The following is a 24,836-nucleotide window of genomic DNA, read 5'->3' as shown; positions in this document are numbered from 1 at the left end:
AAAGTCTAGAATCCCACCCAGCCCTTCCAGCAACCCTCTACCCTCCAGCTTCCCACCTTGGGTATATATGGGACCACCGGCATCCCAGCACACAGGGGTCACGTTAGACCAAGGGGGACCTCGGAGACCCCGGGAGTGGGGAGGTGGATGAAACAGGAGGAAACAAATAAGGTGTCAGGGCCACTCCAGCTCCAGCCACACTTCCTGACCCCCAGCCGGGGCTGCTTCCACCACCCACGCGGCCGGGCTCCTCCCGGTGGGGACCACAGGACGTCAATCCCAGGCGCCCCGCCCCCTTCCGTGCCGGGCGGGGTCTCCGCGCCGCCGCCACGGGCGCACGCGAGGTCGCGCGGACGGGGCCGGGCCGCGGGTGCCGGGAGGTGGCCGGGCCACCCGCGCCGCCGCCCCCCAGCCTGACGCACGGAGGGCCGGGCAGCGATTTGCCGCGGGCCCGCCGCCCGGGCCGCTCCGCCCCCGGCCCGCCTCCCTCCCGCCTCGCCCAGCTCTCCGCCCGCCGCGCCGGCGTCCCCGCGTCGTCCCCAGCGCCCGCCAGCCCGGCCCGCGCCAGCCAGGTGAGTGCGGCCGCGCGGGGCGAGGGAGGCGCAGGCCACGCGGGACAGGGACGCGCGTGGCGCGGGCGGAAGGCCGGGCGCGGTCCCCTCCCCTTCCATTCCACGCCGCCGGCCGGCCGGTCCGCGCCCGCCGCAGACAAAGCGCCCGAGGTGCGAGCCCCGCGGGCCCTCCTCGCTCCCGCCGCCTCGGCCTCGGCCCGCACCCGTCGCGCCCGCGTCCTGGCGGGGTCCCCGGGCCCCGAATCCAGCAACAGGTTTGAGTGTCAGCCTGGATTCACGGGGTCGTCTCCCTTCCCCCCCCCCACCCCCCTGCCTCGCGTGCGGGCATCCCGGGCAAGCCCCTGCGTCTCTGCGTCCCGGCCCGCTCCTTTGTGTGCGCCGGTGGCCGCCGGTGCGGGACGCGGGCTGCAAGGGCCCGTGCTCAGGGGTCGCCCGTAGGACTCGGCTTCCTCCGGGCCTGCGGGCGGGCCACAGCCCTCCTGTCCTAGAGGGCCACAAAGGGAGGCCCGAGGTACTTGGCCAGGGTGCGGGGACAGTGTCCTCTGGAAGGAAAGAGAGCTGCAGTCTGCCTAGCTCTGGAGGGGATGGTGGGATTCACCCTGTCTGCGGCAGGGGCGTGCAGATACTGACAGCCCCGTGGCTCTCCCAGCTTTGACATCCTCTCACACGTGGCCCTGAGCCAGAGAAGTTGGGAGCGCTGCTGTGGGGATAACTAGGCAGCTGCTGTTTGACAGGTCCTAGCGGTCTTCAGGTTGTGTATGTGTCCAGCATAATCCTCCATATACCTGCCAGTAGTTTGACAAGCTCTCACATTAAAATTGGCACCTGGGGTACCCCAGGGTGGAAAATTCATGTGGTTTTCTTTGGTTGAATCAATTGTATTTTCTTAGTGGGATGGATTCCCCCCCCCCCCCCCAATCCAGGAAGAAATCTCAATAAAGAACAATTTATCTTTGTTTACAAGCCTTGGGTCTTGTCACACCTCGCTGGTTTCATTGGTATGCTATTTTAGTGTAACAATACTAAATAGAAGGAAAATATCTTCCTTTTGCTTTAGGCAATAAAATACTTTCTTTGTTCTAGAACCAGGAAGCCTTTACACATAATACTTTTTGTGGCTAGAACTTGGTGACTGCCTTTACCCTGTGACAAACAGCAAGAACTCCAAAGGAATTGCAAAGCATTTACACTTCTCTATTGATTGTTTTTATATCTCGAATTCCAGGAAATCGGTTTGCTTGAATATGTATTCAGACATTCCAGATGAAACTTAACCTTAGCAACTGGCTCTACTCTGTGCGTTTAAAGAGTTTACCCGCATTTCAGCCACTGTGAATGAGTACTGGAATAGTCCATGGGAGAGAATAGGGTGCAATGGTGGACATAGGAGTCTCAAAATACTTGCAGAACATACAACAGAAAAGTTGGGTCTACCAGGGTTTCAGTTGATTGACAGGTACCTAAAGGAGGTATTTTATACAGGCCCTCTTATTAATGATGTATCTGAAAAGTTAGAAAAAACTGCATTTTGTTATAATATATGTTATATATATGCAATTTTGATATATATACATACACATGTGTGTATGTATGTATTCTATAAGGATTTCCTTAGAACAAACACAGTTTATAAAGTTTTTTTTTTTTAGGGACTAAGATTATAGCAGAGTAATCTGATATGTATAGTTTCTTTGGAATAAGTTCACTTTATTAAAAACACCATTCGTGTGTAATATCTAACTTTAGAAAACTGTTTTAGCTCGTGCAGGCAAACAGGAGTAATCTCTTGGGAAAAGTAGGCCTTTAACTTAGTGAGCTGGTTAACGTTTGTCAACTGGAGTCAAACTAGACTTACCTGGGTAGAGGGAGTCGCAATTAAGGAATTGTTTCTTATCAGATTGGCCTACTGTAGGTAAGTCTGGGCCTTTTTCTTGGTTAATGGTTGATGAGAGAGGGCCCAGTTCACTGTGGGCTGGTGGTCTTGGCTTATGTAATAAGAAAGCAAACTGAGCAAATCATGGAAGCCAGCCAGTTGGCAGCACTCCCCATGGCCTCCGCTTCAGGTCCTGCCGCGAGTTCCTGCCCTGGCTTCGCCATGATGGACTAACTTGTGAAGGAAATCCTTCCTTCCCAAGTTGGTTTTGGTCAGTTACTGTCTCATAGTAACAAAAACCTAATTAGAATAGAAAAGCAGGGTATCTTTTAAGAAAATGGAGCAGAAACTTAGTTTCTGTATAGCCTTGTTTGAGATATTTTTCATGCCATAGAATTTACCCTGACATTGTACGGTTTTGTAGTGTTTCTGCGTTCACAAGATGGTGTAAACGTCACAGCCAATTCTAGGCAAGCCCTCCTTTTCCATGCCTCTGGATTTGCCTTTTCTGGACATAACATAAATGGAATTATGCATTGTGTGGTCCTCAGTGCCTTTCACGTAGCTTGTCATCAATGTTCATTTTATGGCTTGTGCTATTTTTATGGGAGAATAGTATTCCATTGTGTGGATATACCACAGTCGATCAGTTCAGCTGATGTACATTTGGGTTGCTTTCACTTCTACCATTTTGTTGACTACTTCAGTGCATAGTCATTCTCAAATATTTTATGAACATGTTTTCATTTCTCTTGGGACTGTACCTCTGTGTGGAATATTTGATCACATGGTGACAATTGTGTTTTTGAAGAGCCGTTGCAAAGCTTCTATGCATGGGCAGTCTCGTCACCAGTGCATGCAGGCTGTACTGTCTATTAATTTATTTTGATGTGCTGTCGGTGATGATGCTCAGAGCCTTGCATGTGTAGGCACCTTACCAGCTGAGCTTCACCTGTGTACACGAGGCTTCTCCTTTATCCACAGGTCATGTTTGGCTTTTTGATGAGTCCTATCGATCCGAATGGTTGCCAAGTGATGCGGCTTTTATTTGCATCTCATCTTTTTATGTTTCTCTTGGTATTTGTGTATTTTCTTTGGAGACATGTTTAGAGTTTATGTCTTCACAGGTATTTTAATATTGGATTTCTAAATCATGCGAGAAGGTAGATTTTATGTAGTTTGCTGGTAGGTGCAGACAAATTCTATGATGTGCTTGTTTTTTAAACCTTACAGTTGGAGACAGGGTCTTAATGTGAACTTCTGTCTTTTGACTTTACTTCCTGCATTCTTTTACTTGGTGAGGCGTGAGAAGTTATGTTTTGCTTGGTTAATAAATGACAAAGCTGGGGGAAAAATTAAACCAGACGAAAGGAAGCAAGTGTATGAGCATTCTGTTTTGCTACCAGATTTTACCATGCTTCTAAAAATAGGTAGATTTCTCCCATTCTAATGGAGGGAGGGCATGGTTTCCTTATTTCAGGTGGGGAACCAGAGTCATGGAATGTCTAGTGTCTGCTTCTTCCTGCCCACGTGATCCTAGAGCCCTGTGTTCAGGCTCTAGGTAGCCTCTACATTCTGCGGCTTCTATTTTCTCATTAATTTATTCCCTCTAAGGCTAAAGTAATTGTGCAGTTTGTGCAAAATATAATTGTGTTTCTCTGGGTTAAGCTGGAATTAAATTTTGTTTTGGAGGGTGCAGTTTCACTTTGAAGTATTGGTTCTTATTCCAGCTTTTCTGCACCCCTTAAAATTCTCATGTATGGAGAATTTTCAACTGCTCAGAAGCTAGGAAGGGACCATATAGTATTTATTCTTCATGGCAAACTTATTTTGAAGTGTGTTTGACACATAAGCAGGGACTAACATTTGTCAAATAAGCAAGTTTACATTTATTAATTAGAAAAAGTGGTATTTTTTTTAAAGTATAAGATTTAGAAAGTCTGGAGTGGATAAAAATTAGAAGTTGACTTAATTCTCTCAGTCCCATGTCTTACGGAAGTCATGGCTCTGTTTAAGAACGTGGTGACTAGCATGCTCGTTTTCCAACTTAGCTCAGTAGACACATGTAGTAGCTGGACCCTGGGTGTCTGGTGCATGGGCAAACGAGCATCTGAGTGAATAAAATAAGAGTTTGCTGTACTAACGAGAGCAGCACTGGGAAAAGAATATTTGGGCTCTGATTTTAATTTATGTTTTTATTTATCAGACATGGAGCATGGCAGTTACAAAAGCTGAAAGAACGATGGGAGGAATACAGAGTAGATGCTGAGCGTCTGTCTCACCTGTCTCCTTTCCCGTCCCATCTCTTTTCCCCTTTACCCCTGCAGGCTCTCCTCCCTCGGGCATCATCTGTCAACACTGCCACTCACATTTCTGTACCTGTATCTTTGTGTGTTTGCTTAAACACACATCCACGTGACCCGCTATGCACATGCACAGCCATGCATTCACAGGCAGCTTTTCTTTCACAGATGGGATCATCATCCATGTATCTTTTAGCTTTCCATTTGAACATGTGAAGACTTCTGCGTCTGTAGTCACAAATAATAAGCATAATGATTATGTTCCCCTCTCAGTTCGCCCCTGCCTGGTTTTGGTGTCCAGATTAAACAGAGCCTTCAGAGATTAGGGAGACACTTTCCCTGTTGCTGAGCGCTGGGACAGCTGCAGGTGCCTGTCTGTCTTGTCAGTGTGAGTTAGCTAGCTATCACCTGACACCTGTGGGGAGCAGGGCGCTCTGAGATGACCTTTCCGATGTTCCCATTGTTTTTGGACTATCTGTTTTCAGCACTTGCTTCCTGTTACACTTTATGAGTTGATGAAGGTAGATGATTAACCAAGTCAGTATATGGAGGGTCAGAGTAGCCTTTCTCACAGAGAATGGGAACATAAAGTCCTCCATGTCTGTTGACTGGCTGTGGATCGTAGGTGAGCTTCCTACCACTCCGGACTCCCACTGTCTTATCAGAGTTCAATGTTTTCTACCCACAGGGTCTGGAGATATTGACTGAGATATGGGGTCATATATGAGAATATATGTAATAGAAGTGTAAAGGACTGGAGGTGTAGTTTAGTTGGTAGAGTTTGCGCCTAACATGCTTGACGCCCCTGGACTGAGCCCCAGCATTACACAACAGGAGTGGTTGCACATCCCTGTTGATACTAATACTTGGGAGGTAGAGGCATAAAGCCCAGAAGTTCAGTCCTTGGCTGTAGGGAGCATTTGAGGCTAGCCTGGCATCCATGAAACCCTGCCTCATGGGAAACGAAAAGCGGGGTGGGGGGTTAGTAAGATTCATCAGTGGGTGCAGGTGTTTGATGCCAAGCCTGACGTAGAGACCTAGGAGAACCAGTTCCTACTAGTTTTCTGTGACCTCCACCAGTCACCTTCACAGATGTTGTCCCTCACCCCAAGACAAAAATGAAGTGAAAAAGAAAAAATAATAATCAAAAGTTTTCTAGTAATGAGCTACTGCATGCCTTTCAGTGTAACTTGTTACCGTGGCTGTTATAGTGATGGTTGAGTTTAGTAAGGACACGTAAAAGGATGGAGTGATGGTGTTTGGCTGGGGATTTACAAAACTCCTTGGCTCTTTAGGCTTTATTTTGGCAGATAGTTCTCTCCAAACACTTGAGTCTTTGGAGGTAGGCTAGTAGGGGAAAACAGTAGAGTATGCAAGCCTGGGTCAGCCTTATGGTATCTGTTACCTGATACCTGTTACCTGTTTGATTTTAGACAAAGGAGCATTGTTTGCCACTTGAATACTTCGAATTTTTTTTTTTTAAATCAGTAGTGACAGACATTGAAGTTGCTTGGGTCAGTAAGATGAACTGTAGATCTAAGTCGGACTGTAGTCTCTCACATTTTCCTTGGACATGCCACCCACTTCCTCAAATTCTGAGGAAGAGAGCTGGTCTCTTCCCCACCTGTCAGTGCCTAGCCAGGTCGTGTCATTCACGACAGCTGTCTCCTCTGGGGCGGGGATGCAGGGAGTTAAGTGTGGAATGTCCTGGAAACCGAAGTACTGATGTACAGAAAGCCCATCCAGGGTCGAAGGAGACTGCTTATTTATTAATGATTTCCATGAATAAAATACAGATAGAGGATTGTTAATGTGTCCTAATGTCTGTGCTTAGGAGTGCCCCCCCCCCATACTTTGTTTTGCTCATGATGGTTTCACCTACATAATTTATTACTTAGTACTCATTTCATTTTCAGTTTGCTCAGGTAGGGAGCTGGGGTGGGTTCTAAGGGGAAGCGGTGTTCTCTGACAGTGGGGTGAGTGTATATGTGTGTTAAGACCTGGACAGGACTGCTCCTGACAGTTGAGGATGTGCAGAAGCTGCAGCTTCTTGGAAGGAAGTCGAGAAGATCTGCATTAGAGTGCCTCCTTCTCTGAACTTGCAGGGTCATTTAGAAAGGAGCCTGCCCTTGTCAGCTGGTTTGTAAAGAGCTATTGATTATATTCTTGAAAGATGGTAATATTGTTTTTCCTTTAGTAGGGATTGCTAGAGTGTTTGCTCTTCTTTCAGTTTCATTGATTGGATATCTTGGCAAGCTTTGAGTTAGGGCTATGCAAAACTAAAAATGGCACGGGAAGATCACAAATGACATTGATGCCCAGTAATCCCACAAAAGGATTGGGTAGCTCTATGGAGGCTTCGGCCAACGTCTACTTAATGAGAGTGGAAGTTGCATTGTTGAGGTTAGAGAGAACGTTTGTCAGGGTGAGCTCAGATTGCATCGTGAAGGCTTCCACTCACACTGAGTGAAGAGTGGTGGTCGTCCTCACCATCCTCTCCGTTGTGGTGATGATCATGTGTTGCTGTCATTGCCCTTCTTCTCCTTCTCCTCCTCTCCTTCAACAACAACAACAGCAACAAAAACACACGGGAACTAAGGGTAGGAGTTAAACAAGGTAGATCTTGTCTTCCTAGAGCTTATCATTTAATTGGGAGACATGGAATGAAGATGCTAAGTTCAAGGACAGGTCTGTCTGCTCTTTGTGAAATCCATGTGTTGAGTTGGGCTTCGGTAAAGAATCACGGTCGCCTGAGGAACGCTGACAGGAACAGTGCCACCTTTTGAAGATGTGACAGTGTGTCTGTCTTGGTTATCTCAAAGAGGTTGCTTTGCTTTATATAATGAGATAAGTCTCTTTCAAGAATTGTTCTGTGTGGACTGGATGCCCAAACTCTTAGACTGTCTCTGAAAGCCAAAGCTGGATTTGAAATCCACCCTGAGGTGGCCCAGTTGGTCTAGTCTTCGTCTCAGCACCAGCCTTGGTTCTTTGCTTTACATTTTTAATAGTTAATACATTTTTTTAATTTATTTATTTTTGAGACAGGGTTTCTCTGTAGCTTTGGAGCTTGTCCTGTCTTGGAACTCATGCTGTAGATCAGTCTGGCCTTGAACTCACAGAGATCCACCTGTCTCTGCCTCCCTCCCGAGTGTTGGCGCCACCATGGCCTGACCTGCATTCTTACATCCTTAGTCCGTTGCAGAGCAGAATGTGGTATAAATGCATACACAGGAAGTCCATGGAGGATAACATGAAGGCGGACAGACTGATATAGCCGGGACCAGATGTGGTGAATAGGTTTTGTTCCGTGGACCATGGTGGAAGCAGCTGCTGTGGTCCCACCCTGCTTGTCATGGGTGAGAGTCCTGACGGCATGAGCTGGTACTTGCTGTCCCTGGTATAGGTAAGATAAACAGCAGGCTAAAAGCCACAGTAGGTGGGTGGCTTTTAAGTTTAGACTTTTCAGGGAGAGAGGCCAGTTTGACGGAGACGCTGACAGTGTTCTGGATTGGCAAGCAGCCCCACCCAGCTAGGATCCAAGTACATTTAAGGAGAAGCGGTGTTGGTGGGGAAAGTCTCAGTAGACAGTGGAGGAAAAGTAATTTCTGAATTTTGATTTTGAATTTCTCCCACTCCCTACATTATTTTCACAGTTGATCTTAGTCCAAGTCCTTTTTTATCATAAGAAGCTAGTTGTGATGTAAATGGGTAGTGCGTGTGTTCACTTCAGTTTATAAGAGGCAAAGAGACACGTGTGGAAGGCTGACTTTTAGTCTCCTTCCTTGAACCCTTTCCTCTGGGAAGCGGCCAGGCTGAGGTTCATGGGCCCTCCCGGAAGTACCTGTTTTCTGCATGTGTGCTTTCTTACCTTCCTTGATTTAGAAGACACCGCAGTCTCTGTGCCCACACTGTGTGAACCTTGACTTCTTTTTGTTTCATGCCAGTACGTGAAGAGCTCTGTTCTCCCCCACCGAAACTCTCCTCTTGCCTCCCTCTCCTCTCCCCTCTTCCTACTGCTCCCCTCCTCCCTCCCCCCTTTCTCTATTCTCCCTCCCCTCTTCTTCCTCTGTTTTCTTTTGAGACAAGGTCTCCTATAGCCAAGGTTCATTTGGAACTCTTGTGTAGCTGAAGATGACATTAAACTCCTAATCCCCCTGCCTTTGCCCCTGCTGAGGATTGAAGGATTGAGGGTATGAGCCACTGCACATGATTATTGTTTTTTGTTTTTTTTGTTTTTTGAGACAGACTTTGCCATGTTGCCCAGGCTGCTTTTTAGCTACACTGTCTTCCCTTAGTATCTTCTTCTTTGTGTGTGTGTGTGTGTGTGTGGAGAGAGAGAGAGAGAGAGAGAGAGAGAGAGAGAGAGAGATCCGAGACCAAGAGAGATCTTCCTCATGATCACAGCAGTGCTATGGGTATATGTCTTTAACAGATCTTGGTATTTCTGTAGTTAAGCCTGCCACTAATTTTATGTAACCCTACCCTCTAACAGGCAGTAGGGTGATTTACTGAGTTATGGTGGTTAAGACTGGGTTTGGGAGCTTGATCAGCTCTGCCCCCCAGGGTGATCTCAGGTTTCTTTCCCCTGACACCCACCTTGAAGAACTGTAGGAGGGCTGAATGAGGAACTGTGCGAGATGCCTCGGGAAGCATCTGGTGTGATTCTGATGCTAGATGCATGCTGATCATTATTCACACGTTACTGTTTCGATTGTTAGAATAATACTGTAGTCGTTCCTTTTTTTTTGTTCTTTCACAGATGATGGAGAGGGAAGGTGTGTGTCAGAGCATTTCTAGGAACTGGTGGGCCTCTAGTACCTTATTAGGTCCCCTAAAGGACCAGAATTGTTAGGGTGCTTTACAGGATGCAGTCTGGGCAGCCGTGGCCATCTCATCGTTACTCAGTGAATGACACTGGGTGACTAACAGTCCCATTCTAGCAGTCAAAGCCTAGAGGATCCCTGGGTGGAGAGCTGCTGTTCTGCGGCCTGTGCGGGAGGAGTGCACAGCAACAGGACAGATGACCTTGCCGTTGAGCGTGAGGACGCGCAGGCAGAAAACAGTTCCTCGTGTCCTTCCGCGTGGGCTGCCACCGGGATGTGCGGCCTAGAGTTGGGTTTGGTCTTCTGGCTTCGCATAATCTGGCTAAGGAAAGTCCTTACAGCATTGTCGTGGTGGCTTGTGTCATAGTTGATTCTGGAGATAGTCAAGTAGACAACCAAGGTTAGCCATTGCGAGATTCTTGGTACTTGCAGTTCTGATCTTTGGAGATGTTGCAGAGTTTTCTCTCCGTGGAGGAAGTTTGCATATGGACCAAGGATAACTGAGAAGAGCGCTGTTTACAGTGTTAATTTCATAACCACGTTATTTGATTTGCCTAGCCATTAGTAATTTCAACATCTCTTCTAAGTGAGGTACTTAAAGAGTTTAGGATTTGCTTATGCCTATAATCCTAGCACTTGAGAGACAGAGGCAGGAGAATTGCCAGTGAGTTCAAGGTATACCAGAGAGGCGTAATGAGTTGCAGTCTAGCCTGGGCGATGTAGTGAGACCCTGTCTGAGACAAACAAGCCACCAAACAAGCAAAAGCTTTGGTTTGGATGTTGCCTGTTCGGAACTCATTTGTTCTCCGTTAGTTGGGAAGTGTGGAACACTGTTGAGGTGAGTAATAGCTTGGGAAAGCAGGGCAGGCCAGCCGAGCATCGGAATTCCAAATGCTGACCTCCTGAACCGGCCAGCTTGGTGACTTGGAATGCTTCGAGTTTTAGGAGTGGTTCTGCTGCCTTGTAGCTTTGTAATTGACCAAGAAGAAAGCTGCCAAGAGAGGGCTGGAAGCACAGTTGGTGGTTACATAAAGCTCAAAACGCATCAGCCTGCCATAATTTATAACATGCAGATCTATTTTGCATAATAATCAGGCATGAAACGAAAGCTATTTGCATATGTAACCGTGATTAGCAGGACCAGCAACTTTTAGAAGTTTTTCTTCTCAGTCATGTTCTCCAGCAAGCTTGACCACTGCCAGCCAGCAGTGTCTGATACTTCTACCGTTCAGTAGCATCTTCATTAATCTGCCCTCCGTCCAGCCACGTTCCCTTGCCTTCCTCCCCTCCTTCCTATTGCTTAAAAACAAGAGCAGACAGAGCCTGCTCTCCCCTTTCGTTTTCTTCTTCAGCCTTTGACATTGGGGGCAGAGCTTGGTTCTGACAGATCCATCAAAGGCCCATGTGTGAGAAGCTGGAGCCCAGCTTGGTGGTACTGAGAGGCAGTGGGAAGCATAGAGGTCTGGTAGTGTGTTTTTTTTTTGTTTTGTTTTGTTTTTTGAGTCATTGGAGGTAAATCCCAAAGGGGCCTTGGAACCCTTTTCCTGCCTGGTGATGAGGGGAACAGCTGTACTCTGTGTGCCTGCCACAGTGTGCCACCCCACCCACTGTGCTCACAAGTGGTGGTGCCCGGTCACAACCTGCAGCACTAACACAGAACGGGCCTTTTCCTGCCGAGCTGGCAGGCGGCTGGTTAGTTCTCAGCTGGCTGGGGTTAGCGCGACCAGTCCTTTGCCTCTTGTGTTGGAGTCTGAGGTAAGCCTAGCACGCTATGTGTGCGTCCTCCCCACTCCTCACAGAATGGACGCTCCGGCACTCTGGAGCACATTCTCGGCACTTAGAGGCCATAGCATAGGTACAGACGCGGCTGCCGTGCTGAGTAGAGGAAAGGGATGGTAGACCAGGAGGGGAATAAACACCTCAGTGGATCTCAGACTGTTCTGAAACCAAGCGACTCAGCCGAACGAAACACCCCTGTTGCCTTCATCAAGCTCTGCTGGATCCAAAAGTCAGAATTTTTCTTAGTTGCCTTAAAATGCAGTCCAGTCCCGTGTAAGTCTTTTGGTCTTAATTTGAGAGGGCAGACTCCAGACTCCTGGGGACGGTGATACATGGGTGCCCTGGGGCACTTAGGGACAGGAGGGAACTCGAGGGCAGCCGAAGAGACAAACACTGCTCTTACAAATGTTGGTGGGGCTTGGGTTGTCTTTGTACAAGCCTACTGGATATCTTCTCCACGAGGTGGCACGAAGGTGGCAAAGCCCCTTGAGGGTCTGGGGTTGTAGCAAGAAGGAAGCTACTATCAATGCTTTGTGAGTTAGGAAATACTAGAACTGCTAGAGACAGGGCTGGAGGGTGTGATAGGCCCTGGGGCGCTGAGCTAAGCAGCCCAGAGCACGTGGATTCCGCTCTGTACACTCGGTTGTTATGGCGTCCTTTGAGTGAGCCGGTTTCTGTACCTTGGGACTGTTCATGCTTGCGGTTACTCATGTCTCACCATGAGTCATCTAAGCAGATATTATTGTTTTTTTTCCCCTCAGACTTCCTTGAGATCAGATATTTTAGAAAAAAGAATGCTGGTAGGAGAGAAACTTTATAATTTACATCTGCTCTTGTCTGTTCAGACTATTTATACCTAGTTTGTTTGTTCAGGCTATATTCTGGATGTGCTATAAGCAAAACAGGTTTATTTTGGATACTTCTACAGGTGGGGAAGTCCGAGATAAAGGCAGTTGAGTGTCACGTTTGGTGTCTGACGTGATTCGTAGATGGCCATCTTCTTGTCATGGCTTTGCCTGGAGGAAGGCAGGAAGGGGCTTTTGGGGATCTCTGTTGTTTTTGTGGCACAGACCTTACACACACAAGGCCAGTCGCCCTAATCTGAACTGTGCCCTTGGCCCTCCTTGCATTTTAAAACAGGAGATAGTGTCTGCAAGTCCCCTAGGCTGGTCTTGAGCTGGCTTTGCTGTCCAGGAAGGCTTTAAGTTTGAGGTCTTCCTGTCTTTGCTTCCTCTGTGGCTGGCTGTAGGTCATATGGTTTGGACATCTCTCTCAGGAGGGTACTAGTCCTGTCCTCACCACCTAGTCACCTACCAGGGACCCATTGCCCGAGACCTCACTTTGAAGGTTAGGACTTCGAAGGGAGAAAGCATTCTGTTTATAGCACATCTGTTGTGCACTGCAGGTACTCTGGTGACATTTGAGTGCTGAGCACAGGCTGATGGTGGGAAGCATCTGTAACACCCACCTAGGCGGCTTCATGACCGTATCATGTGATCAGTAATTCAAGTCACAGAAGACCCTAGATGGTGGTGCTGAGAATTGAACTAGGGCCTTGTGCATGAGAATGTCTTCTGCCTCTTAATGGCTCTCCTAACACCACAACCTAACTTAAGGCCCTCACCTTATCCTGTTCACTTACAAATACCGTCTCCTAACCAACAACAAATGTGTACCAGTGGAAGCTGCTAACGAGGGCCCACTTCTTACATCATATAAGCTCAGAGTTGGATCAAGGCCGACCACGGTGTCGGTTCCCAGTGAATTTCTCCTTTGCCCGTTTCCTTCGGCCATCGTCTTCATGAGAATTATTTAAAAACTTTTTGTTTTTGAAATGGCTGTAAATGTCTTTGCTTTTCATCTTTGCTCCTGATTTCTAGCTTGGTCCTTTGGTGTGTGTGCATTGAGGCTGGTTCATGTTTAGGGAAGCCTGCTCTGTTGCCTGGGGCCATCTTGAGGTGTGTGGTCCATGGACATTGTACAAGATACACAGAAAGGTGCAGTATGCAGTTTGATACACTGTTCCATAAATGTTGACTAGGAATTGCTGGTTGATGTGAGGCTATTGGATTTTATGTCGTTGATTTTATGTTTTATGAACTTTTGAGGGGCCAGGGGCAGGGTGACAGAGGGTGGTGAGGAGGAGGAGGAGTGGGAGGGGAGAAATGGGGTGCAGGAGGGGAGGAAGAAAGGGAGGGAGGCTGAGTGTTGAGTCTCCAGCTGCGACTGTGGGTTACCTTCTCAGCCGTAGTTTCCAGCATTGCTGTTTGTTGACCACACTCAGGTGCTATATCTTGAGGAATTGGCCTTGATGTAATGTGCTTCTCTGATATTTTCATTGCTTCGAAGTCAACTTTATATATTATTAGAGGTCACTCAGTGTTCCTTTGGCTACTAGTTACACGATTAATCATTTTACATTCTTGTCCTTTCGGCCCGCCTCTGTGGTAAGCTTAAGTTGGGGTAGGTGGTGTGTGCTGTAATCTGATTTATTCAGGAGGCTGAGGCAGAATCCTCAGTTTGAGGTGTGCATGAGCTACAGAGTAAGCCTAAGGCCAGCTTAGATCTTGTCTCAAACTAATAAGAAGAAATGAGGCCTGCCTATAGGTCAGTGATAGCATGGTTGCCGAGTACAACAGTTTGTTACGCACGTTGTAGGCGGCTTGTAGTTGGGTCACGCTTCGTGCACGACTCTGTTGTCTCAGTGTACTTGGATTATTTGTACTTACTGTGTTTAGGGCTGCAGTCTGTATTTTTCGTTTGTTTTGTTTTCTGTTCCTAGCTGGTCAGATTGCATCTGCAGTCAGGAAGCAGAAAGCTGAGGGCTTGGTACTCGGTTCATATCTTTTCATCCAGGCCTGGACCCAGCCCGTGGGATGGCGATGCCCACATTGAAGGGCGTGCTTTCTACCTCAGTAAACCCAATCTGGAACTTTCCCTCATGGACACTCCGAGAGCTTTGTCTCAGGCCATTCTGGATGTTACTGTCAGAGATCCTTACTTGTCACCATCTTACCAGTGTGGTGAGATACGGAAGCCTCGCCTCCTGCGTCCCTCTCAGCCTTTGCTGTCTTCTGGCAGATGGACTTAGGGGAAGAAAGATCCATTCATGCTTATAGGTTCGTATTTCCAGTCCATTGTGGCAGGCAGGGCTTGGAAGAGTTCCAGGCAGGGCTTGGAAGGGCATCCCTCAGCCTGGCTGTCCCTTCGTATCTGGGGACCAGGAGACAGAGGCAGGAGCTGGAGGTGGGATTAGTGTGTACTTCCACCAGAGAGGTCCTGCCTCCTAACAATGGTGCAGAACCCTCCCCCACCAGTAGCACGTCATGCTTTTAATATTTCCCATATGTAACTCTCTGCTTTAATTGTCAAATGCAAGGACAAGGAAAGTGTATTCACCAATGGTTTTGTTTTGTTAACACAATTTCTTTTAAACTCTTTCTGTTGTTGACAGTTCTTTTCAGTATCCCTTCATCTCTGAATCTCTTTTTTTTTTTTTTTTCCTTGAGCTCAGCACATTTTTGTTGAGTGTAGGCTTTTGGGTTGACAACCTATTTTTATTTTCCTTCAGCATTTGAAAAATATTCTGCCTACCGTGGTGTCTGAAGAGAGGCCTGCTGCCATTTGAATTGTTTTTCAGAACACCGGGTAAGATCCCATTTTTCTCTGAATGCTTTGCTTATTCTTGGTTTTCAGAAGATTTATTATGCTGTAGCGTGAGGCAGAGGTTTTGGGTTCTGTCTTCTTTAGGTTTCCCTTAACTTCTTGAACCCGTGCATGTGTATCTATCTCTTGCCAAATCAAAAGCATCGTGATTTCTCCTAGTACATCGTCGCCTCCCTTTCCCTGACTTCTGGGACCAGGCTGACAAGGGAGAGTTTTTGATTTGGCGTCTTGAATCCTCGGAGATGGGTTCCTTTGTTTTCTTCCGGTTAGAGTTGTATGCAGCCTGCTTGTATTTCACCGGGCTGTCTCACCTGTCCCAGTGCCACCATGCTGAACGGTGAGCCAGCCCTGGTCCTCAGCTGCTTCTTTCCGGTGCTGCCTTTTCATTAACAGCTCTCCTTTCCCTCATCGGCGCCCTCTTGTTTTTGAACAAGGTATTACTAGTTAGGCTGTTTAACTTGCTGCGGATCCCAGCTGTCCTCGAGCTCCTGATTTTCCTCCTCAGCCTCCAGGATTCTTGGATTACAGGCGCACAGGTGTGTGCCACTGTGTCCAGCTCCCCTTCCGGTCCTTTGTAGCCTTTGCTTCTTTGTTAAGATTCTCATTGGTGAAACTTTGTTTTTTTCATTTGTTTTAAGCCATGTTCAAAGATTGATTGTTGGGGTTTTGTTTGTTTTTTGAGACCAGGTGTGTTTTAGTTAGAATTTCTATTGCTGTGAAGAGACCATGACCATGGCAACCCTGATAAAGGAAAAACATTTAATGGGGTAGCTTACATTTTCAGAGATTTAGTCCATTATCATCACGGTGCAACATGGTGACTTGCAGGCAGACGTGGTGCTGGAGAAGTAGCTGAGTGGCCTGCATTTCGGTCTGTAGGTAACAGGAAGTGGTTTGTTTCACAGGGAGTAGCTTGAGCATAGGAGACTGTTAAGACTATTTTCTTGACTAACCTCTCTGCCAACGCAAATAATCCTGATCAAACTAAATTAGACTGAATTAAAAGATGCTCATGTTTAATGGAGTGCTCCCAGGTGGCCTTGGGAAAGCATGGAGAGGGGAAGAGAGAGAAGGAGACAAGGAGAAACCCGGAGACCATGTGTTCATTCTCTGGTGGGCAGTTTAAATAGCCAGTGGGAGTGGTCTTGACCTTCCCTGGGGAGGGGTTACCATTTGGTGGGCTTTCTCAGAGGTGGATTCTGGACTGAGGCAACTCCCAGGGAGGGAGCTTATGCCAGGAGCTGGGGTGAAGCCCCGAGCCAAACAGTTCAGACTTTTTGTATAAAGGGGTGCCAGGAGCTAAGGAGGTGATGCTTCCGACCAAACAGAGACCTCAAAGGCCACCCCCACAGTGACGTACTTCCTTCAACAAGGCAGCACCTACTCTCATAAGACCACACTTCCTAATAGTGCCACTCCCTTTGGGGGCATTTTCTTTCAAACCCCACAAGGTCTTCCTGTGTTGCCTTGATCCAGGTGATCTCTTTCCCTCAGACTTGCAGTTACTGACACCACAGTTGTGCCCCACCATGACCAGCACTCAGGTTGCATTAAAGTCTCTGATGGAATTCTAATGTGGTCCTCTCGTGGGTTCTGCCTATACATAGGGGTGGGGATAGTGGGATGTGGGGAAGATGAGACTCTTGGGTCTTTGTGGCTTTCGGTGATATCACCCTGCAGTTGGGGTAAGGCCGAGTATATTGTTTCCTGTCCTATTTGGCTGGGGAATAGCATAATTGTTGTCTAGAAGATTGTTACCCTGCTACCTCGCCTTTCCTTGTCTGAGACCAAAGGCTTCAGCTGTGTTTGTAACCCTTCTCGTGGTGTTTTCAGGTTGATAGCCTTTCACCTTTGAGTCTGGGATGCAGTGAAGGGAACAGGAACTCAATAGAACTCAGATTAGATTGTTCTTCGGGTCTCATGGTCCCCAGACAGACTGTTGTCTGTCCCTTTCACTGACTCCTTATGCTTGTTTTAGGTCAATGTCTTGTGCATTTAGTTGTACCCAGAAAGAGGAATAGGAAAAAACACTTTCATACTGTCTTGGGAGGAGCATCATGCCACTTCTTTTAAACACCCATGCAGTGACACTTTCACCCAGACAGTGAGAAGCTGTCTGTCAGTTTCTCAGCCTGATGTTCATCTTGACAGTATACTCCAGAGTCTCTGTGACATCATCACACTGAGGGTCTAGTTTGTTGAGTATTGGATTTAAACACTGGAATACTAGATAAAGATTGGCATTTGATTGAATGACAGTTTTTGTTTTAATAAAGTATTAGTGCCAATTGGCCAGTAATTTTGAATACATTGTAGTCAGCTCTGGAGCCTTGGATTAGTTCCTGTGCTTGGGCTCAAACCCTGGGATTCTGGTTCAATTGGTGTAGAGGGTGCTGGACTTTGACAGTTGTTGAAAGCTTCTTCTATAACTCTGATGTAGAGACTGGCTAAAATAGAAGTGGACACCTGTGGCTTTTGTGGCTCAAAACTTCTGTCTTGGAATGCTTCCACTTACAGCCTTGAATTTCTTTTAAAGTTTTTGCCTTAAACATTTTTGCCTTGGACATTCTATTGTGCTTTGTGGTGGTCAGTATTGTCAGATTGATGAAATCTAAACTCACTTGGGACACAGGCTTCTGAGCCAGCCTGTAGGGGGTTCTCTTGATGATGTAAGTGGAGGTAGGAAGCACTGCCCATTGTGGGTGACAGCATTCCCCCGACCTAGATCCTTGACTGTCAGAGTGAAGCCAGGAAGCTGAACAGCAGTGCCCATTGACCCCATGCTGTTTGCAATTGGAACATCAGAGTGAGCAGCTGCTTCCAGCTCTGCCCCTTGACTGCCCCGCCATGATGTCATACCTCGAGCTGTGAGCTAAAATAAACTCTGTCTTTGTTAGGGCTTTTGGATCAGAGTATTTTTAGCCAGAAACAGGAAAAGAAACCAAGACACACATCCTGCCAATGGCGTACTTACCTTGTAGAAGCATTAATATGAAATAGAGTTTGCTTTGCAAAGAGAAGAGCGGTTTGTGAAATCAGATGTCCATGTTCATTGTTTCTCTTGCTCTTGTGTGTGCTATGAAATACCTTTCATAGGAGGGCGTGGGGCATAGGGTGGGAGTGTGTGGTAGGATTGTAAGTGTGACTTACAGTTGCAGGGTCCAGCTGTCACAGTGGGGAGGCCAGGCTGCTTTCGTTCAGGGCAGACTGCTCCTGCCTAGCCCCCTTGCCCTCTGCATGCCATCCGGGGCCTAGGCCCAGGGAATGGCAATGTTTGCATTTGGGTGGGATGTCCCTCTCCATTTAACCTGATCTAAGTTTCCTCTTATAGACATGCCCAGAGATTTGCTTCCATAGTGATTGTAAATTCCATCAAGTGGCCAGTCAGTATTATAAACATTGTGATGTTTTTAGGCAACTCAAAAATGATAAAATCCTGTATTCATTTTCCAAAGATTTAATTCTTTTGAGTTTTTAAAAAGGTATGTATAGGGGCAGAAAAGATACTATAAAGTTCTATATATTATTTAAATGACATCTACTACCTTTTTGTTTGTTTGCTATGTATTTTGAGACGGGACTCAATGTAGACTGTGCTGTCTTGGAGTTTGCAGATAGCCCAGGCTAGCCTCTACTTGGGTTCTTCCTGCCTCATTCTCCTGGCTGCTTGGATTACAGGTTATATCACTATGTGTCATATGAAAGTCATAGTCCTCTATTTTTTAAAGACCATTTCTCATGTCACATAGACTAGCCTCCAGTGCACTCTGTGGCCCAGAGGCCTGAAGCTTTTGTTTCTCCTGTTCCTGTCCCCCAAGAGCCAGGATTATAAATGTGTGACACCATGTCCAACTCCAAGATCTTAATCTGCAATCTTAATCTGCTTATAGTTTCTTTCTGTCCTAAACAATAGTCTATATGGTAACGAAGATGAAGAGTTGAGTTGCAGACAAGGAATTGGCAGTTGGCAGTGTTCAGGGTTGGTGAGTGGCTCTTGGCAGGATCTTGTGTTAGAACTGTGGACGGGTGGCTTTGGCTTCTAGTAGTGAAAGTGGTTCAGGCCTAAGGAAAGAAGGACAAGTCAGAGGAAGACAGAGAAAAGACGCCAGGTAATAGAGAACATGGAGTAAAAATAGGACAGATAAGAATTCAATTAACTGCTGTGACAGGGCCTCTCCTCGGAGGAAGAAGTCTGCCGTTCCAGTTCTCTATTTTGGGCATGCATATTTAGCTCAGGTCTTTGTGTATGACCTCTATAGGTAAGATGCAGGCAGGATTATAAAATGATACTAACTTGCCTCTAATTAGTCATTCATCAAACATTAGGTCTCCAGTTTCTTACAGAAGCCAAGGCTGAGGGTCCGCTACCGCGCTTTGTAGTAGATGATGGGACATTACTGATTGCTGTCAAATTCTCACCAGCTTCTGTTTTTCTAACTGTAGTAGATGCTGTGTGTTTTCTTCAATGTGTATTCTTATGGAATCTAAGCCCTTTCTGTGTATTAAATGGTATACTTTGTACTATCTGCAATATCATTTCAACATCTCTGTGCTGTGATTGGATCTCCATCTTTGTGGCAGAGGTATGGTTGGGCTTGATGGACCCTTGTCTTGGTGTGTGGAGGCTGGACAGTCTCTGTACCTCCAACCCCTGAGGGGGACGGTCTGAGGTTTCATGGCACTGCAGGAAGGCTTGTTGCTGTGTTAGACACATGCAGTCTAACCATCCAGGCTTGTCCTGGACTGTAAACACTTCCGTAATTTCTACAGAAGGTGAAGTAAACTAGACATTTAAAAACTTCTCTAAGGACCCCGTGTGGGGCGCAGCACATAAGCCGGGACCTGTGTTCCATTCAGGCTGTCCTTTGATTTCTGGGCATGCCCTGTGGCATGAGCCCTCTTCTTTCTTCAAATAAACAAATGTAATAAAGCCTCTCCAGACTAATTCAGCTGTTTGCCTTATAGTCACCATGTTCTGCCTGTGTTGTAAAAACTCAGGATTCAGTGGGGAGAAGCAGACATAATAAGTGAGATTGGTGTAGTCCCTTACCTGCTCCAGCAAAGACATTTAGGGTGTGCTCAGGGTCATGCTGCCTCTAACTGGAGCACAAGGGAAGGACAAGGCGGGTAAAGATGAATCCCGTAAGTCACAGAAGACTCAGTGCATACTGGTCATCAGCAAGCTTGAGAAATGCCAGGAAGATGAAACCTCCATGGACAAGGCTAATTTCTGTACATAGGATTTTACACTTATGTGTTACAGGATTTTTTTTTCCCCAGAGAAGTTTTAACTTAGATCATCATGTCACTAGTAACTTAAGAATGTCTGCTTTAAGGCTGAAATAATTCCATTTTCTCCCGTATTACATGCAGTGGAAAGAAGGGCAGCTGACGTTGATAATGCTCCCTTTTGACTGCTTCTCTGATACCAGACTACACATAATGGGTTTGGCTTTAGAACCAAGACAGTAGGATTCAGGACTGGATTTTTAATAGAACTGAATTTAAAGTGGGGAGCACATCTTTTAAAGCACTTTGACAGACAGATGGTGGTTGTTCTTACATGTAAAGTAGAACTGCCTTTGGTTTTATAACATTTTGCTTATAGTATTAATTGCTATCTCAGTTCACGATTTGAAAGCCCGTGAGCAGCAGTGCTGGCTGGTTTTGTGTCATCTTGACTCAAGCTGGAGTCACTGGGAAGGAGGAGCCTCAGCTGAGAGAACACCCTACCAGACTGGCCCGTGGGCAAGCCTATGGTACATTTCCTTAGTGATGGATGGGGAGAGCCCAGCCACTTGTGGGTGGTGCCGCCTCTAGACAGGTGATCCTGGGTTCTGTAATAAAGCAAGCTAAGTAAGCAGCACTTCTAGCGTCTGCCTCCAGGTTCCTGCCTCGATTTCCCGCCTTGATTCCCCTCAGTGATGGAGTGTAACCCAAGAGCTTCCACATCTATGGAATCCCTAAGGCAGTATCCTTCACCATGAAAGTGTAGAAATTAAAACATAAAATTTGTATCGGATAAAAAAATTAAGTGTAGGATTTGTTATGTCTCACATTGTTTAGTAAATAGATACACAATCCATTTCTCTTGGGACGATGTGTATTTGACTTACAATCTAAAAAATAGTCTCATCTTTCTTCATTTATCAGCAAAGCTTTATTGGGCCTTTTAAATGTCTTCATTCTTTTCTGTGTGCTCTCTGTGTGTGTGCATGTGTACATACGATTATTTGTATTCTTGAATACTCTTTGAGGACTTTTTATATTCTGAGTAATTCAAATTGTGCCTGTGGTGTGATTCATTCTCTCAGTGAACTCAAACTTGCTAAAGAATACTGTACTGCCAAGGCAAAGCTAAGCAAACCTTTAAGGGCAGGTAGGGATTCCTCAGCACAGCCACGCGATGTATGAGAGAGCGTTGGAGCAAGATGGCGGCAGAGCCCAGGGCATAATTGCAGAAGTGTGATCTGTGTTTTCTGGGGGAGGCGCACAGCTGAAGAGGCAGGGTCATGATTTGCAGGACCACCCTGTGACAGTCCAGAGAGGTTTGGCCACCCCACGCTGGATGCAGCAGTGGACAGATTGTTTTGTAGCTGTGTGAATCTTGACTGAAAGGAGTGTACAGTCAGGAAGTCCACTGGCGACTATCCAGTTAGGAGTTGCAGTGCCCTGGAGAAGGCAGAGACACAGCCCATGCAGCCTTGAGTGTGTGGAAGGCACAGCAAACACTAGCGTGGACTTCTCTGTCGGGTTGTACGACGTGTGGGAATGTGCATGTGTGCTGTGGACTGATACGGAAAACTTCTGAGTACTGGCTTTGCTTCACTTGCCTTCATCTTGAAATAATTTAAGGTTTAATAGAACAGTAACCAAAAAGAATTTGAAGAATTCCTATATACAGTCTTTACCTTATGGTCTCCTAATATCAGCTCCATTTCTGCATTTAATTTTTCTGTGCTGGAACTCAGACCCAGGGCTGTGCACATACGTGACAACTCCTCTACCAGTGAGCTGCATCTCTTGGTCTTGTCTTTCTTCTTCTATTTTAGTTTTCAATTAGCTTACAAAGTAACAGATTTTCTTATGACATTTTCATACGTATTTAGTTTTGGTTATTCCCCCCTGCCACTTCCCCATTCTCCACTTTTACCCTTCAGCCCCAGAATTCTTCTTTCTCTTTTGTGTCGTGTGTTGTTACCTTCCCGGTACTCTCCCTGAAAGCCCCCCTTGACCTTTCATGGGCCATTTCTAAGTTCCCTGACCCCTCCTCACACTAACATCCACACAGACATGCATGCAGACACATGTATGTACACACACGCACACACATGCACACTCAGTAGAAACTAGGGCTTATATAGAAGAGAAAAGACGGTACGGTTCACTTCATGCCGTATTTTCCAGTTCCATTGTCTTCCCGTGGATTTCAGTTTTCGTTATCGCAGATGAGAGCCCACTGTGTGTCTGTGTGCCCTTCTCACTCTTCTGTTGATGGGCATCGAGGCTGATCCAGTTCCTTTGCCGTTGTGCACAGACGGCATTGAACATGGTGTGTGCGTAGCTCTGTAGCAGAGTACAGACTTCTTGAATATGCCCAGGCGTGGTATCACAGGGTCATTTAGCAGTTCTCTGTCTGGTTCTGTAGAAACCTCCAGGCTGATTTCCATGGTGGCCACCCCAGCGTACACCCCTCCCCACAGTGGCTCAGGGTCCTCCTGTCACATCCTCAGAGCTATTCCTTGTCGTTTGTATTCCTTATGAAACCATCTGACGAAAGTGAGAAGAATCTCAAAGTAGTGTGAGTTTGCATTTCTCTAATTGCTGAGGATGTTGAACGTTTTAAAACTATTATTGGCCGTCAGTATTTCTTCTTTGGAGAACTGTTTAGCTCACTGGGGACTGTGTGCACGCGTGCTCATGTGCGTTCCTGTGCTTGCACACGCACATGTGTATGGAGCTCAGAGGTCAACATTTGGGGGCCTCCTCATTCACTCCCCACCTTATTTTTAGACAGGTTCCACCATTGAGCCTACAACTCATTGATTGAACTTGTCTGGCTGGACAGCGAGTCCCAGCATTCCTTCTGTCTCTCTCTCCTTGGTGCTGGGATTACAGATGTCATGGGATGTGTGTCATGAGCCTGGGCTTTTATTTATTTTTACTTTTTTGATGATTAAAAAGTTGCCTGGTGATGTAGGGCGAAGCTGTACCCCTCAGATTTGGACATCTATATATCTGAGAGGAAACTGTAGGACCCAGATGGAATGAGGATTGGAACCTGCAGCACCATGTCAGTTGTCACTTCCGTTTCTTAATATTAATCTGGCATCCATGAAGATCTGATCTCAGGGCCTGGTGCTGGCAGGGCAAATCTTTACTGACTGAGCCACCTCCCAGACCCCAGACCTTGGTGCTTTGAGACACATCTTCGGCCCCCTTGCCTGCCCCCCCTGAGTGGTGTCTGTCACAGGCATGTGCCACCGTACCCGGCACCATATTTACTCTTCATTGAGCAATGAAGGTTTCTTAGTTCTCTCTGAGCCACGCGGAAGCCATTTGTATATATTGCATTTCTTTGCTCCTAAATATTTTAGTACATACCTTTCCAGAGATACAAACTTGGACATTTTCTTATATAAAAATATAAAATGGGAATCATTATGGCTAATGTAAAGGTTTTGTTCAAATTTTGCTGTCTGTTATGTCCTTTTGAGTCAGAGACGCTCATCTTGGCACTGTCTGAGGTTCAGTGTGTGCCGCGCTCTCTTCCTTTTGTGATCAGGACACTCCCAGTCTTTGTTTCACGGACATTTCAGGTGAATACTCACCAGCTCACTTTTAACACACTCCTACTGAGGTGGGTGGTCTGCTTCCTCCTGGTTAGATTCGGGTTCTGCGTTTTGGCTGAGGTTCAGCAGCGATGCCCCTGTGCCTTATCAGGAAGCCTGTGCTGTGTACTGTTCCCTTCCTGGTCCTGTGCGCTCATCGCTTTGTTCTGGTGATGCCTGCCAGATTTCCCCAGTCAGGTGACTGTCCCTTCGTGATTAATAATGTACCTGTGGGATGATATTTAAGTTTGTAGATATCTGAGTTCTCATATTTTCACTTACAAGTTTGAGCATATAGTCACGATTCTTACCTGGATTGTTCGGTGTCCTTTTTTAGGCAAGGGCTCATAAATCTTTTGGCATTTGCATCCTAGCAGGCACACCCCAGACCTCCATTCATGCCCCATCCACCTTTGAAGTCTGCTAAAGTTTCAAGGAATCCTGTTTCATTTCATTTCAAGAAAATGCTAGTTAGAAATCAGGATGTGGGCACTTGCATTATTGTTACTGAGAGAGAATTGCGTTTAGTCTTTTATATTAATCAGGGTTCTCCAGGAAACCAAACCAATGGGAGGTTTGTATGTCTGTGTCTGTACCTGTGCCCCTGCTTGTTTCATCATCTGTGTATTTATGGAGGCTTGAACATCGCTAGGTGAGTGTAGGCCGGCTCTCAGGGTGTGCTGATGACCTCAGTGGTGACCTCACAGTGTGGGCCGGCTCTCAGGGTGTGCTGATGACCTCAGTGGTGACCTCACAGTGTGGGCCGGCTCTCAGGGTGTGCTGATGACCTCAGTGACCTCACAGTGTGAGCCGGCTCTCAGGGTGTGCTGATGACCTCAGTGGTGACCTCACAGTGTGGGCCGGCTCTCAGGGTGTGCTGATGACCTCAGTGGTAACCTCACAGTGTGGGCCGGCTCTCAGGGTGTGCTGATGACCTCAGTGGTGACCTCACAGTGTGGGCCAGCTCTCAGGGTGTGCTGATGACCTCA

General features: G+C 46.7%; 1 protein-coding gene across 3 annotated transcripts in view; it reads left to right on the top strand.

The window, feature by feature from the left end:
* The first annotated feature begins 484 nt into the window (after nucleotides 1-484).
* The window catches only part of Sestd1 (SEC14 and spectrin domain containing 1), a 97,328-nt gene continuing 72,976 nt past the window's right edge, over nucleotides 485-24,836 (top strand). Inside the window, exons 1-2 of one of the 3 annotated variants that reach the window (XM_087900094.1) lie at nucleotides 508-572; nucleotides 14,922-14,998. The gene's annotated coding sequence lies outside the window, so the exon portion shown is untranslated. Of the gene's footprint in view, nucleotides 573-14,921; nucleotides 14,999-24,836 lie in introns of all 3 variants that reach the window. The other 2 variants (XM_087900096.1, XM_087900095.1) reach the window with 2 other exon arrangements.

Source organism: Myodes glareolus, chromosome 21 (genome assembly GCF_982192425.1).
Source record: "Myodes glareolus chromosome 21, mMyoGla1.1, whole genome shotgun sequence".
NCBI classification, from domain to species: Eukaryota; Metazoa; Chordata; class Mammalia; order Rodentia; family Cricetidae; genus Myodes; species Myodes glareolus.
The sequence above is the reverse complement of the archived record's forward strand: the minus strand, read 5'-3'. Positions and strand labels throughout refer to the sequence as shown.